Source organism: Struthio camelus, chromosome 1, assembly GCF_040807025.1.
Source record: "Struthio camelus isolate bStrCam1 chromosome 1, bStrCam1.hap1, whole genome shotgun sequence".
Lineage (NCBI taxonomy): Eukaryota > Metazoa > Chordata > Aves > Struthioniformes > Struthionidae > Struthio > Struthio camelus.
The window spans coordinates 57,740,403-57,753,443 of record NC_090942.1 but is presented as its reverse complement, the minus strand read 5'-3'; the positions used below and the strand labels follow the sequence as shown (position 1 = coordinate 57,753,443).

Below are 13,041 nucleotides of genomic sequence, written 5' to 3'. Positions count from 1 at the left end.
CCCCCTTTCCTCTTTGCTTCATGAGGACAGACTCCTGTGAGGCTGTTCTCAAAGACCACTCTGAGGTTGACCTCTATTATCAGAATAGACTTAGCCTTTATGATGAGTGGCAACACCTTGAATGATATCCAGTTGACTCCTGCAGATATCTGCCAAAGACATGTTAATTACTGGACACCAGCAATCAGCAGTGAAGCTTGACTGACAAAAAGTCAAGGCCCTATTTCATTCTTATTTATAGCCGGGAACAGCGGGAGTCACTTCACTATTCACAGAAATTATCCTTGGGGAGTAGTGGTGTAAAATCAGCCCACTAGAGACTCGCTCTGAAGATGCTGAGATCCCCAGGAAGCTTCCAATCATCTACCCTGACCCCTGCATAACAAAACCCATTGAATTTCTCCTGATTGTCCCTGTCCGTGAAGCTGTCTGTCTATTCCTTTTGTCAGTATAAAACTCCACCTGTATGCTGTTTTACTTTCTACTCTGTGGTTAAACCTTTGTATATCTTTCTCACTACATAAATCTGTGGTTATATACAGAGAACTTTTTGGTAGAGAGACATCCTGTTATTAATTAAAAAAAACAAAAACCAAAACCCCAGATTCCCTGGGAGAGGACGCACTGATTTGTGGGTTGAAAACTGGCTAAGAGGCTGTAAACAAAGGCTTATGATAAATGGGAATGTGCTGCGTTGAAAGAAGGTGCCTAGTGGGGTACAGCAAACATAATTAATAGGACCTTTGGCCGCAAATCTTTTTTTAATGTCTTTTTAAGTTCTTCATTACTGAATTGAAGCAAGAGCAAAGTCTATTAAGGAGATTTGCAGATGATGCCAAACTGGAGGAGTTGCAGGTGCTAGCAAAGAAAAATGGAAATAACACAACAGGAGGTAGAGGGAGATTGAGGCCTTGGTGGAAGCCAGAAGCATCTAGGGAAGGACAGGGATGCTAATCCTAAACAGAGATATTCAATGGAGGGAAAGGATCCTGCAGAAAACTGCGATGGCAAGGGACAACATGGCCCAACATTCACCGCTAGCCATTCCAAAGGCTTTCAGCTGGGCATCTGGATGAGGACCAGTTTTACAGAAGAATTTAACCAGGTGGACTGCACTCTTTCAAAAATGAAGTCATTTCTGGGAGCTGAGATGCTCAACAATCTACTGGCCAGTTACAGATTCTGAAAAATCCCTGGCTAATAAGGTGAACGTGGGCAAAAAGCAGGAACTAATTTACAGTGTAGAGTGGCAACCCTGTGGTTCACATAAAATGGCTACCACGATTCAGGACAGCAGCGATCGTGTTTTACAAGGCCATATCTAGAACGGGTGCTCTCAGATAATAGCAGTTTATTATCAGTAGAGTAAACAACATGATTAGGAAGCTGCGTGATTGTTGTATGAGAAGACTGTTAAAAAAAAGTGAAGTCTGGCTGGCTAGATTATTTAGTGTCCAAAGACCAACAATACGCTAATAACCCACAAGCGTTTGAAAGGTGCACATACTAGAGGCAGAAATTTGTACAGAAATCGGAGAGAAATTTGGTATTACATGAGGCAAAACAGAAGTAACACCAGGAAATTAGGATGGGGGATATTTAGAATGACTCTGAGGAAACATTGCAGAGTTAAAAATGTCACCTGTTAGATAAATAGGGGGAAAAGAAATAACAAACTCGCTTATTTTATATTCTAGGCAGGAAAGCAAGGCTGAATTCTGAATTCCCAAATTGGATATGTCTAAATTCTGCTTACCTATGTTCATTGTTAATACGTTACTGAAAGCTCTTCCTTACAGCGAGACTTGTAAGGCTTTGAAGTAATATGCTACAAGGAGTTGACAAACACTATTTATATGTGCATTAATCATTATGTATAGAGTAAAGGATATGTAGACTTTCCTACCTGAATCATGAGAGAAGGAGAAAAGAACAGTGTAACCAAAAGGTGGCAGATGTAAAATCTATTAAGTAAGACGTTCTCCACCCAGTTCATAGTTAGCTTGTGGGACTCCACTGCTAGGGGAAGTCCTTCCAGCCCCAAATCAAGTAAGATGCATACTAGGCACAGTAAGTGAAACAAGATTATCTAAAGGGATCAGAGTGCACATGGAGATACTTCTAGATTTCAAACCTTCATGCTTCCAGGTTAGAGCTGATCTTTAGCTCCCAGTTAGCAGCAATTAATTGCATTTCGTGCAATTCTCAGAAGCGTATGGTATAGGCAATTTCAGATAACACTTTTGAATGAAGTAGTCTGAGGTTCTGACCTCTTTGATCATTCCTATGTTCACATGTAATTTTTAAAGGGTGCTAGAGAAAAAATGAGGAGCCATATTGTTGTAATATTTATCACCCCTGTATTAGTATTCCTGCTTATTTCTTGCATTCCTGACGACAGTCCCGGGAGCACTGCCTTTTGGGATTTTGTTTGAAAATGCATGAAACAAAAATTAAAGGCTGTTTTGGTCCTATTGCTATGTGATTGAATTCCATGGTACTATGTTGGTGTGACAAGCTATATGAGTCGCCAAACAAGTGTAAAGAGGAAAAATTCCCTTCAGGTCTCTGTCAGAGGTAGTTACTTTCTGCTCTGGGCATGTCTGTGTCCTGGGCTTGGGGTGAAATTCTCCATCATGTGTAGTTATTGTCCTTTCACAATTGTGTGGCAGGTTGCTAGGTGAAATGTTGCTATTTCTGCCAGCTTTTTCATCTTTTCTTCTCAGGGCAAGGTTTAGGGGGGCTGGCTTTGTTTTATTTCTTCCTGCTTTTTAACAAGGAGTCTGCAGTCATTTCTGATAGTTTGAATTTCTTTCTCATGTTAGGTTTTTTGACACTGGAGCAGCAAATGCTTTTTCAGTTTACTCTTTCTTGTTGCATTGGTCTCATGCAAAGAAGAGTCTTTGCATTGTGCTTGATGCCTTCCAGTTTCCACTTACAATTTAGTAACTGATTCATTATTTGGAAGCAGATTACTTCAGCTGAGCGTACTGTACGGAAGGGAAGGAGTCTGTAACAGAGTGTTGCATAGCAACTTTATTGAATAGCAAGTGTATACATGTATTAATATTTGGTGTATAAGTGCAGTAATGCATATGTGGATGTAGAGACAGAAATAATTTCTAGCTGTGCAGGAAATAGAATTTCAGATTTGTGGGAAGTTCTGTTCTTTCTAAATTTGTTTTATTCTATGTTAGAACAAGAGTAAACATCTATCCATTTTTAATATGATTTTATTTGATATAATTTTTAGCTATTTGTTTAACTTTTTGCTATGTTTTCTATATTTTGTCATAACAAGTTTCAAAACAGAAAACCTCACCACCCATTCTATAAATGTTGAAAGAGAACATTTCTACTTTATCAAAATACTTTCCCCTCTTATCATCCTTCTTTTCTTTTTGCTAAATGAAGTTTCAGTAACTATCACAATATCTGTGTCGACATGTTTCCATTTCAATGAAATAGCATTTTTGACTGCTAAAAGTATGGTGTAGGAAAATCTTGGACTAGCCTAGTTAATTTTTTATTAATAATGATTATTATTATAGTAGGTCTTTCAGTCCAAAGAGATCAGATGTCTATCTTTGTCTTCTACAGATCTCAGAAACATAAACCGAGGCTTATTAGTTTAATCATCCTCTTGTTTCGAACAGGGTGAGTGAGACCCAGTGAGTCACCACCAGAATCAGGAATGCAACTGATGTCTCCTAATACTGAGCTGTGCGTTCAACCCACCAGACCAAAGCAGCAATATAAAAATAATCTGAAGCAGCTGAACCCTGGAATGGGAAAAACAGAAGTTGTCTTGTATTTTTATGCTTGCCTTAAGTCTGTATTCCACAGCTACCAGTGGTTGGTGCCATTTCAGTGCCTGAGATAGGCAGCGATCTGACTATGAACCTCACACATGGCACAGGGGAAAAATGATGACATTTACTTCTCTAAATCTGTTTTTGAGGAACTAATTTCACTGATGAGCGTGTGTGAAATTAGCTTCTGACTGAGATATATTAGGCTGTAAAACAGTCTCATTTAAAGCTGGATCAGACAAAAAGGCGAGAGCATTTGACAGGCACAGTCCTGCCCTAGAAGTTGGGAATGCAAAGGGATTACAAAATTTCTCTTCTAAGAACCTCTTTATAGGGTCTTTGCTTCAGATGTTTCTGTCTTTCTGAAAGAAGATTGTCACTTGCTTGTTCTCGTCCAAAGTTGATTCACTTTTAGAAAATCTACTGTTCCATCTGACTGTTTGGGAAGTATGTTTTGGATTTTTGGAGGGGAGGAGGGGGAAACAGATGACTTAAACTCAGATGTTATTGTATTTTCCAAATATTTAAACTTACCTGTCCTCAGTTCTTCTTAAATGATTAGAGCACTGTATACAATCAAATCTTACTAACACACACACACTGTACTTATAACCGTGTACAAACATGCGCACACACATACATGCTTATCCACACCCAGCCACTGCCATAAGCAGGTTAGTGCAGGGATAAGACTGATGTTCTCTCACAGCATCCGTATGCATAAGTTAAGAGGTCAAAAAGCCCATTTCATTCCCTAATCAGGCTGTGTGTCACTCAAATGCATTCGAAGATGAAGCTGCCAGCTCTGCGTAGGCTCTGTCCCAGGCAGGCAGGCAGTGAAAACATGAAGCCAAGCACCGATGGGCTTGACCCCAGTCTGTATCCTCCCTTCCCAACCCAATCTAGTCCAGTGGAGCCAAAGCACGGAACAGAGAGTTGTAATTTGTGCCCAGAGTAGGCTATTAGAGGATGATTTTCCTTGGAGGTGGAAATGCAGCTCAGAGCAGCGTTTCCCTGGGTGTGCTGTGTCTGAGCAGGATGGCTCTTTATCAAGTCAGTCAAGCCCTAGATTAGATAGGTGCGTTCAGGATACTGGAAAGGAGCGCGAGAATGAACGCAGCGATGTGAAGAACAGTAGCCAGAGCTGCAGAGAAAGAGTTTGGCAGGTAAGACCTGTGAGGGAATTCCTGCCCTGGCAGTGCTGCGGTCCACATCTGCCTGTAGGCAATGGAGAGAGAGCCTGAGGAGAGAGCGGAGGACAGACTCAAACCCGGAAGAAGTACAAGGACTAGTATAGAGGAAGTCTATTTACTATCAGATGAATACACTGGGTGGATTGCAAATTAATTCTTCCCTGGGGTTTGTTACCAAACTGACCAGTATGTAACAGTTCCACCTTCTGTAGTGCTGGGAGAAGTCTTCAGTCACTGAAGATAGACTCCAGTTTTATTTATTTATTGTCTGATTGTAGTGCTGTTTTTCACGTGCATTGCACAGTGTGCAGTGTGTTGCTACATGTCTAAATGGATAATCGAAGCAAATTTGGGAAAGGAAAAAAGAAATTATATCCCTGTGTTAGTGTAGCATCATGGCAGAGATCTGGGGAACGCTGAAGTACAGGAAATGTAGAAATGCTAATATCTTGTTTTCTACCACGCATTGCTCAGTCCCTTTTGGGAGGTCGTAGATCAGTGGAGAAGATCATCTTTCACGCTCTGAATACGTCTGCTTGGTTTCAGTGTTGTTATAAACAAGTATTCAAAAGTCACAAATTGTGTCCTTGTAAATCATCAGATGGGTTTAAAATTATGCAATTTGAAAAAAGAAAAATGTGAAAAAAGAATCAGATCCTTTTTATTTTTCACGTGGCTTTCAGACTGCTAGACCTGTGATTCAGATCCTGTACAACTTTTGTTTCCCCATAGTAGCGAGGAATAGAAACTTGTATTTTTTTTACTGTGATCTGAGATTGTCAAGTCATAGCAAGATTTCACACCTGAAGGTTTATGCCATGCATCCCAAGACTCCTGATAAAAATCACAAGAGTTAGCAGCAGCACTTCTGAGTTTGTGTTACTGGAAGTAAAGCAAGCCACGAAAGAAACAGTCATAAAGAGACCTTCGCTGGAATCTTTATTTCTTCCTTCTCTAGGGGAACCTGCACAGTCAGAATTTAAGAAATGCTCAGAACCTAGCAGCTCCCATTGTGACAATTCTGCTGGCTTCTCAAACAAGCTCAGCTTTCAGTGTACACAGCAATCTCACAAGCCCAGCCGCTTATTTTGCTGGCTAGATGGGAGATGAGCTATTTTGCAAAATCTGTCCCAGGAGACCTATCGAGCAATGGATACCATGGAAATGTGAGCAATAATGACAATGTATTATGGGGTAAAAGATAATGTCGTATACACTAATGCAAATTACACTCTGTGTGTGTGGGCAAGCCACTTTACAACCATAACCTTAGATTTCGTCATCTCTGTGTATATAGGGCCCTGTTCTCCTCTTTCACACACATTTCACCTAATGTCACGTCACTGCCTGCAGTAGAAGGAAACATGATTTATGTTAGTGATAGCAAGGGGAAACTAGCTCCATTAAATCTTAACCAGAAGTTGCATTAACACTATTTTACATAATATTTTGCAGCATTCTGTCCTACTAGAGGTACTAGAGATGGGTAAAGAACATAAGGGTATATTTTTAGAACTAAGGCAAGTGGCTCACAGCTGCAGCATGGGAGTTACCTTTTGTCTCCAGTGTTACCCTTGCAATTCTGAAAGAAAAACTACCACTGCCTGTTTTTAATACAGCTTCCCTTAAAAGTGAATGCAGTCATTACTGCAGTGATAACTTGAAAAAAATGAGATGATCAGTGAATGAACAACAGTAGCAGGTGGTAGTAGGTGTTCCTTATTAGATGTTCAGTATAAGGAAAAGGAATAGAAAGGCAATGATCCCCAAAGGAGACGTCTGTCTAAGAAATAATCCAACATCTGGCGTCGCTCTCCAAGACAACTTTACTTAACAGCCCAAAGCTTGCAAGGGTTAATGGGTCGAGAGAGTGAAGAAAGGGGCTCCTGACTGAGACCTTTACCTATGTCTGAGTTGCTGCTCACATTGCCGATTATGTGGCTACCAATAGTGTTATGGTGGCACTTAATGAACAAGCAGTGGATGAACTTTGTTGCTGAGCTGAGGTGTCTCCTCCTTCTGTCTGGACCACAGCAAAGCATGGACTGAGGCCTCTCTTTTTCCAGTGAAGTCAGAATTTAGGTGCCAAAGTAAATGCTCTGAATTTTGCTGTGATTCTCGAGGCTGCTGGAAATTTGGGGTCATGTCTGCAGTTAGGTGGCCTCATCTCTGGGCTGGCTGCCTTGAAGCGCTTGGCAGCTGCTGGTATAGCTCTGGTTTCTGGTCCCTCAGTAGGGCTCGTGGGGCTCCAGACTGACACGGTTTCCTTTTGTGCACTTAAATTTTCTTCAAAGTCACATGTCTGACCTCCTGCTTGCTGCAGACAGAGACCTTCCAGATAGGCTGGGTCCAACCCTACTGTTGTCCTTTACATGTGAAAAATCCCAAAAGCCACCTGTACCTGTTCTTTTTTCCTGTCAGTTCCTCTACAATTCTGGGAGCAACTAGAGCCTGGTCCTTCACACCACAGTTCATTTTTGACATTATTTATGATCTGGCAAGGTCATTTTCCTTGACATTGGTGCATTTCTCTGGGCATCCTCCAAGGGTTTGGCTGGTTGGTTGGGTTTTTTTGGTATCTTGGCATTCTCTAAAATAATTGCTTATAAAGAGATCTTCACAACTCTATAGTGGAAGCTGGGTCTGTTTATTTGCAGGATTCTCTGCAGGACTCTTGGTGACCTCCAGCAAAGAACTGTGGCACTAACTTCTTGTGCTGTAAGCCAGACCAGGACTTGCCTGGCCCTCAGTGACCAGGCCAGTAGAGATCTCCATGGGACTTGCATGATAAACCCTGCTAAAGGGAATGATCATTTAAATGTTTTCAAGGTATCTGACACTTCTGCATTCTGCAAGTGTCATTAGGAGGGGCCTATTTCCTTGACGTGTGTATGACTTTTGACAGGCAGGTAGGAATCATAGCTTTGAGAGAATCAGAATATGAAGGTTCACCCCTAACCCTGGGACCTGTACCCACTTCTACAGTACTTGGCGCACTGAGTAGTGTTGCTGTGCAATGGCCCCATCTTTGTTTCCTTGTCTTCCTCCCAAGGAAAAGAGCATGCAAGGGAATGTTTTGGGATTTATTTTCTCTCTTTTTTTGGTGGTGGTTTTGGCTGGGGGGTGGGGGGGGGTTGGTAGTGATGCTGTTCTTTGTGTGGTTTTTTCCTTTTCTTCTTTTTTTACTTTTTGGTGTCCATGTTGTCCTGACCTGGTCCATCTAAGGTAAGTGTCCTGCTCTCAGAGCAAAAAGCACTGAGGTCTGTGATGATCCCTGGATCCCGAGGGAATTCTTTTTACATCCTCAAAGCAAGCATGAGAGAGCTCCTTCTCTCACATCAGTACACTTTAAACCTACTCTAGAGAGCTCCGTCATCCCAGCAGGGTGAAGTTTTGACCACCAATTTTTTTCTGGAGCTTTAGTCTCTATTTTGGCTACCTCAGGCTTAGGCTGAGGAGTACTTTGAAGGTAAGGGCTGGGGACACTTAATGCTTGAACTTGATTCAGTATCCTAAGGGAAGTCAGTGCACAGAGAAGAGGCTTGATGTGCCTGTGTTGCTAAGAAAATGAACGACAGCTTTTTGTACTGGTTGAAGCTTTATAAGTGCTGAAAACGTCGTGCTTTGATATTTTCTGTCTGTGGTCTAGCTGAGAAGTGACAAAGATGTGGATAATTGGAGGTCAGGTTCATCAACAGGCTGGCTGGGATGAGGTCTCTGAGCCACTCAGAGACGCTAGAAAGCTTTGCTTGTTGGCGAGGCGATAGGGGGGTGTCAGTGAGGAACTTACTGGTGCTTCTAGACTGTGGATCACACTGGCAACCTGCAAGTGCAACCCCCCCCGCCCCCCAACCCAAACGTATCCTACATACACATCCAGGAACTTGACTGAGAGATCAAAGAAAAAGACTTCAGTAGTCCCTGAACGAGGCCAGTGTTTTACATTTGTATATGGGGTAGTTCCCTTTTTCTTAGCCGCAGAACTGGCTCAAGAGCTATCACTACACCCTGCTGTAAGCTGGGCTTGTTTTTTCCATAGGGTTCATTGAATCTGGGTTAGCTGATGAAAATGAATGCAATGAGCGGACTGACAGCTGAGCCTTGGTTCAGCAAGAGAAGTGATCGCAGTAAGGACAGTCACAAGTTGGAGCAGCAGCTTGCATTGTGCACACGAACTGAGATTATTTCAACCACAAGGGCTGGGCACAAAAAAAAAGGCGCAGCCCTCTGTGTGCCTTCTGCACAAATATTGTCTATCTCCTGGAATGGGTTCTCATTTCTGAAAATTCCCATAAAGGAGCATGCACAGGAAAATCCAGCCAACCCAGTGCTAGCTCAGTGAACTGCCATGCATCCTGGGGCGGGGAAGGAAGGAAAGAAACCTGAGCAAGCTGCCTGGATGAGGGACAGAAAGATGCTTCAGTCTCTGCACTCTGCAAAATGTCCTGCCAGCTATCATCACAAATGCTGGTGGGGAAGACGGTTCCTTTTGCTCCAGTAAAAATGGCAGTAGGTGGCTTGGCCTGTGATGCAAATAAGACGGGTACTGAGAATTATATTTTCTTCCATTTGGTTTATTTTAAGCAGTGGATAGCAAGGAAACAATTGCCTCAAAGTGTTATTTCCTTTTGATTCTACACACGTTAGCTTTGTCCCTCAGCACAGAGCTGGGAAGTACGCACAAAACCTCAGAGATGGGTGAGATGCAAGAAATCAAAAAGATCAGATTTTCTTACTCTGATCCTGGCTAGTCTGCCATTCAGGTCGTGGGGTAATTAGTGTTATGGGATGAATCAGGTCAGCTGTTAGCCATCACTCTTGTAAAGGGACAGACAGAGAGAAGAGAACAAAGCTGTGCAGAATAAGAGCAGCGGATAGGCAGCAGTAACCAGCCAGGCACATGTGCACAGCCGGCGCAGGCTGGCGTTTGCTGCACGCACCTCTTCTGCAGCCCTTCTCAGGCTGCTCACCACAGTCCTGCTTTCCCCAGGGCTGGCACGTGCCAGGCAGGTCTGTTTAAGAAGGTTTCAGCTGTGACGGCCGAGCTAATCAGGGTTGACGGCAAGTGTCTGGAGAGAGCTATGGTCACGCTGGTGTCGACAGAGTTTGTCAGAAAGGGCCCCAGGATGCCTCCAGAGCGAGGCAGCGGATTTGCTCTGCCTGAAACCAGGAGGGAGTTCAGTGACTTCCCTTTATCTTTGGATTTCTGTAGCTCCCTGCTCCTTTCTGACAGCTCGCTCCCCAGCACTCCTCTCCCTTGCGCTGCTCCTTACCCCTGTGATGTCCTTTCCCACCTGACATTGGCTGCCACGTTACAGCCACTAACATATTTCTATTATGCTCATAGCCTTGCTCCCAGAGGTTATCCTAGAGGGAGTAGCCCATTGCACATCCTTCCCCATTTCTCACCCCTGAGAAAAGGACACAGGTGGGTGACAGGGAAGCATTATCTCAGAGTCATTTTCAGATGTCTGGCTGTGAGGATCCATCCTTGGATGCCCACAGCAATGCCATATTGTTTCCGCACTTCCCTTGATCTCCTCGTGAGGGTGAGTAGGGAGGGGGAAAGGCCTCTCGGAGCCTACACCTGGCACTCATGAATATTTCATGTTTCTAGCTTTTCTTCCCCTTGAAGAGCAAAACCTTTTCATATTTGATGCCCTGGGAGCCTGTTTGGTTGCTGAATGTTGCTTCATCATTGCTTTACCTCCCTGCTTTTTCTCCAGACTGCCCAGCCCCTTTTCCTTTCTCTTCTCAGGGCACGTCTCTTTTCCAAAGGCTGCTTCAGAAAAGGTCATTGTCCCTTTCATATTCCCTCCTTGCTGTGAGCCAGCATGACTTCTGCGCTGCCAATGGTAAAGGACAAATGGAGATACGGGGAAAGACAACGGTGGGGAGGGGGAAGCAGGCAGGCAGGAAGACACACGCACATACACTGAAGAGAAATGAAGAGATAGAGATAAGTAAGCACAGTGAGAGAAAAGTGAATGGGGGAAAAGGCAGGCAGAAATGACAGAAGGGAGAAAAGAGGAAACAGCAGGACTTTCCTAAAGAATCAGCATTCCAGCGCCTTCCAGTTGTTCTGTGAGATGCACCAGTTTCATCTTGGACTTGTGCTGTCCACTGAAGGCCCTGTCCTCCCCTCTTGGCCAGCTGGCGTGCTGAAGAGAAGTGTCCTCGTTCTCCAGAGCAGGGATGCTCCCAAAGCTGTTTGAATCGGAAGAAAGTGAGTGTCAGTGCTGTGTGTTCCCACCTCTGAAAGGCCAAGTTTGGTCTGGTTTGACTTCACACCACTCCCTTGACAGGTGCGTTGCCACCTCTGCCTTGCCTTCTGCTTATTTCCCCACTCTATGCAGTTGCTTTAGAGATCTTCTTGTCTGATCTGCCAAGGTCTCCAGTAAATCACCAGCCTCCATCCTCAGGCTCTTCAGTCTTTCTCCCCCTTTTCCTCACAGCTCGTGAGTGCTGGAGGGGCTGTGGACTGTATGCCTCCCCTGCCTCTGGCTGTGCAGACACTGGAAACACACTGCTATATGTGTCTGCCTGAGTGGGGCTGATTTCCTCCTGCCTTTGAAAGCTTTTAGATGTCCGGCAGTGAGAATCCTTCCTTGGATGCCTGCAGCAGAAGCTGTAGTGTGAATGTCAGACCAGCCTGGCCCTTCTTGAGGTTGAGGGATTGCAAAGCCCAGGCTGCAGCCAGACCCATGTGGGGCTCAGGAGCTGGATGGAGAGGCTCTACGGGCTTCCAGCCAAAGTGCCAATATGAGCTGTCACAGATGCAGGGGACACTGCCAAAATGCCATGACAGTTCTTACCAGCTCTATTTGAGCTCTGCTTTAGAAAGTGCTAACTTTCAGCGGCAGTCGGACCTACAGAGATGTAAGGATGGCTGATAGCAGAATACAGTGCGAGTAATCTGCAGGGGACGGGGCTCAGAGGCCCTGGCTATGATTATTATAGGCAGCACAGCACTGTCAGCAGGGAAGGGCCAAAAACAGAAGGAACAAAGGTAATGAACTTGTATTTGCACTGTGCCTTTCATCCAAAAGAGTCCCAGAGTACTTTAACTAACTGGGTGAACTTAGCTGTGCAGAGGAGGTCCATTTTGTTTTCTGTTGGAAAGCTGATGCCTCTGGTGAAGAATGGGTTCCCAGAGCAACTGCTTTGTGATTCAGGACAGGAAGCAAAACAAGCTTTGCCCAAAGTGAAATGATGGCCTTGTTTTAGAGACACTTGGCCCACAGGGAAATTGCACTTGCCCTTTGGAAGGGAGTAGGTTCAGCATTCTTACTTTTGGAAGAGCCAATGTTGGATCCACAGTAAGTGTCAATGTGCAGAGAAGGATGATTCTGCTGAACTGGGGGATTTTTCAGTATCAAAATTAGGTTTCATTTGGACTTAGAAGTAGAACCCACCAATGCTGAAATTCTTTATGAAGTGGAAAAGAGGCCAGGCACCGGGACCATGGCAAATTAGTCTTGTGTTACAGTACCAGGTCCTAGCATGATTACTATCACCATGATGATGCAGCTATAGATAACACAAATCCTGTATCCTCAGAAGCATGTTTAAGAGTCAGAAGTGGGAATGTATGGGCAGGCAGATTGTTTTCAAGGAAAAGACAGGCAAGTTTGGCAAGTCACTTCTCTTGGAACTTGGACAAAACCATAGCATCAACCATGAAATCTTTCATTCTTTTTCAAACTCTGCAAATTTTGACCAAACAAGCGTTTCATCTGTAGAATTTTGGTAGGGATGTCTGTTCTGCCTCAGTCCTGCTATTACCTCTGCTGTGAGATGAAGCTAGCATTAATTAATTTGAAAAAATCAACCCCTCTTACTAAATTACTGGCATAGCTTCCTATGTTTCTTGAATTTCCCTAATGTACTGACCAGGATAGCTATGAGAACTACTGAGATCATGCTGTGAAGCAGTATTAATGCTGGGAATGTACTGCATTGCAGTGATGGTGTGTGGCCTTAGAGCCAAAGAGCTGTGCAGAACATGGCTTCAGAGCCTGGGAGGTTGAAGGGAC

At 43.9% G+C, this 13,041-nt stretch overlaps 1 protein-coding gene across 4 annotated transcripts in view; it reads left to right on the top strand.

The window, feature by feature from the left end:
- Positions 1-13,041, top strand: part of CACNA1I (calcium voltage-gated channel subunit alpha1 I) — a 176,766-nt gene that overhangs the window by 105,782 nt on the left and 57,943 nt on the right. The gene's annotated exons all lie outside the window — the stretch shown is intronic.